The 2,902-nt window shown below is 43.0% G+C and overlaps 1 pseudogene; it reads right to left on the bottom strand.

Moving 5' to 3' along the window:
• Nucleotides 1-1,783: 1,783 nt before the first annotated feature.
• Nucleotides 1,784-2,559, bottom strand: LOC116811047 (serine/arginine-rich splicing factor 6-like; annotated as a pseudogene).
• Between the last annotated feature and the right edge of the window lie 343 nt (nucleotides 2,560-2,902).

The following is a 2,902-nucleotide window of genomic DNA, read 5'->3' as shown; positions in this document are numbered from 1 at the left end:
GAACATTCTGTTAGAATATTTTCCCTTTCTTGTGCAAAGCAATACTGCTGACCCATGAGCAGTAAGAGTGGAAGCTGAGTCGTTCTTCAATAATGGTGACCCAAATCAATGCTGGGCCATCTGCACCATCTTAGTCCTTTTATTACTCCTGCTTCCAAATGCTCTCCATCAAGCATTATCTCTTTTTCTTTTTCTTTTTTGAGATGGAGTCTTACTGTGTCACCCAGGCTGGAGTGCAATGGCACCATCTCAGCTCACTGTAACCTCTGCCTCCCAGGTTCAAGTGATTCTCCTGCCTTAGCCTCCGAAGTAGCTGGGATTACAGGCACCCACCACCATGCCTGGCTAATTTTTATATTTTTAGTAGAGATGGGATTTCACCATGTTGGTCAGGCTGGTCTTGAACCCCTGACCTCAAACAATCCACCTGCTTTAGCCTCCCAAAGTGCTGGGATTGCAGGTGTGAGCCATTGTGCCCGGCCTCAAGCATTATCTTGACATCATCATGCACGGTTCTGAATACCTTACATAAACAAATCACAGCACTATATGACAGCATAACAGAGAGATAGGATGAGATGTGGTCCCCACTGGTGAGGGGGTCTGCAATCCTACACACCTAAGAAAATAAATAAAAGCTCAAGAAGCCTATGGTAAATGCCAATTGGATGTTTAGATAGTATGCACTGCAGGGGGTTGGGAGTGGCTGAGGTTCTGAAGGAAGGTTTTATCAATTACTTGAGGCTAGGCACAGTTCTAAAAGACAACCGTAACATACTTTTGAATCATGTCCACGTGAATTTATTTATTTATTTATTTATTTGCAGAAAGAATGTTTTTAGATCAGGAATGGCAAATGCATTTCATCTTAAGTGACTGTTCCAATCAATAGGTGCCTAGCATGAAGAAGGGCTAAGACTGCTTCTGGGCTGGGAAAAAAAGAGTTGGTATCCTTCCCAGATAGCTGTCATTGGTACAGCTTAAGTGGGTGGCAGCATGTGTGAGCCATTTCTATACATCTGATTTACCTACTGAATGAGAACATGCACATTACCCATGTGTGGTCCTGCAGCAGGAAATTCAAGATTCTCCTCTTGTGCACTAGGACACTTTTACAGCTTTATACTTCATTATAGTTGTCCCTTGGTATATGCAGGGGATTGGTTCAAGGTCCCCCAGGTATACCCAAATTCACACATATTCAAGTCCCACAGTCAGCCCTGCAGAACCCACGTATATGAGAAGTTGGCCCTCCCTATACTTGGGTTTCACATCTTGTGAATACTGTATTTTCTTTTTTTTTTTTTTTGGTAGCAAACTTTTATTTAAAGCTTACATAACTCAAGCTTTATAAAAAGCAAACGTAATTGAAAATTGGGTTGTCCCTCTAAAGCATTAAGTATTCAAAGCTTGAAATGGTTAATTTAAAAATAAGCAAACAAATAACACAACAACAACAACAAACCCTGCAGCAGATCCTGCTGAAATGCTTTTAAAAACATCTAAATGAGCTTAATCTTTACAAAAGTTATTTTAGCTCAAAAGCTATAAAATCGAAGTTATCTTAATTCTACAAAGAAGGGAGAGGGCCTTTGACTTTATGCCACCATTTCCTTAGAGCCTCATCTTTTTCATCAAATTTGGCCAGAAATCAAATGTCTGTGTGCCCCTATTTTCAGGAGATTCCTCTTGCAAAAAAGCCAAGTACAAACGTGGAAGAACAACTGCCTAAGCAAGTAGAAAAGTGTTCCATAATAGTGTGCAATGAATGAAGAGTTCTGGATTAATCTCTGGAACTCAACCTGGACCCTGATCTTTATTTTGAATGAGATCTAGAACGGGATCTTGAAGTAGCTCCTTTTGGTGGAGGGGACACAGAATGACCCTTTGAGGGTGGAACAGGTAGGGGTGAATTGGAACGAGACTGGCTCCTTGATCTGTATTTTGACTTCATATCACCTTTTCCATTTTCTTTGGAAGATCGGGACCGAGACCTGCTTGGAGATTTCTCATACTCATCCTTAGATCTGCTTTGAGAACAAGAATGGGAGCCCAGATCAGATTTGGGCATAGATTTGCTCCTTGAGCTAGATTTCCTGCCTTTTGAATGAGAACATGCTCGACCTTTGCTCCGCAACCTGGATTAGGAGTGACTTTCTGAGATACTTTGAGATCTACTGTGGCTGCTCCTGCAACTCCTACTTCGTGACCATCTTCTAGATCAATACCTGGATCTGCTTCCAGAATCAGATCACCTATGGCTTGTGCCTAGCTTACCTTCAATAAGCCTAATATTTCTGCACCATCCAGTTTGTCCAAAGCACGCTTCATGTCAGAATAGGAGTGGAACTCAACGCCCTCACTTGTGCATTCCTTGTGAGCATCAACATAGGTTACTTCACCTGCTTGTTGCATAAAATCCTTTAAATCTTGCCAACTGTAATGACTGGAAAAACTTTCTACAATAAGCTCGTATTCTGTATGAACAGGTGGTCCATATTTGTCTCTGCCAGATGTTCTCTGACTGCTGTATCCACCTCCACCACCATCTCCCTGCATCTAATGGCAAAAGGCCGCTGTCATCATGGCTTCCGGTAAGGTCAGCCAAAGGGCCATGGGGCAAGAGTCACACAATGTATGGAAAAGTCAAGGCCAGTCAAGAAAGGCAGTCATCTTAGCCTCAGTAGACACAGCCTCAGACCCATTGGCCACCAATCCCCACACTCTGGCATCCCATGGCTGCCCCAGGCTGTGAAGGCAGCAGGGCCCAGGGACACCTGAGTCATATGACCCCCAGCCCCCACACCTAAATACTATACTTTCAATCCACATATAAGTGGATGCCCACAGTTCAAACCCATGTTTTTCAAGGGTCAACTGTACAGAGCTGGTCAAGAAAGCC

This window comes from Hylobates moloch, unplaced genomic scaffold (genome assembly GCF_009828535.3).
Source record: "Hylobates moloch isolate HMO894 unplaced genomic scaffold, HMol_V3 SCAFFOLD_7, whole genome shotgun sequence".
In the NCBI taxonomy this organism is placed as follows: domain Eukaryota; kingdom Metazoa; phylum Chordata; class Mammalia; order Primates; family Hylobatidae; genus Hylobates; species Hylobates moloch.
The sequence above is the reverse complement of the archived record's forward strand: the minus strand, read 5'-3'. Positions and strand labels throughout refer to the sequence as shown.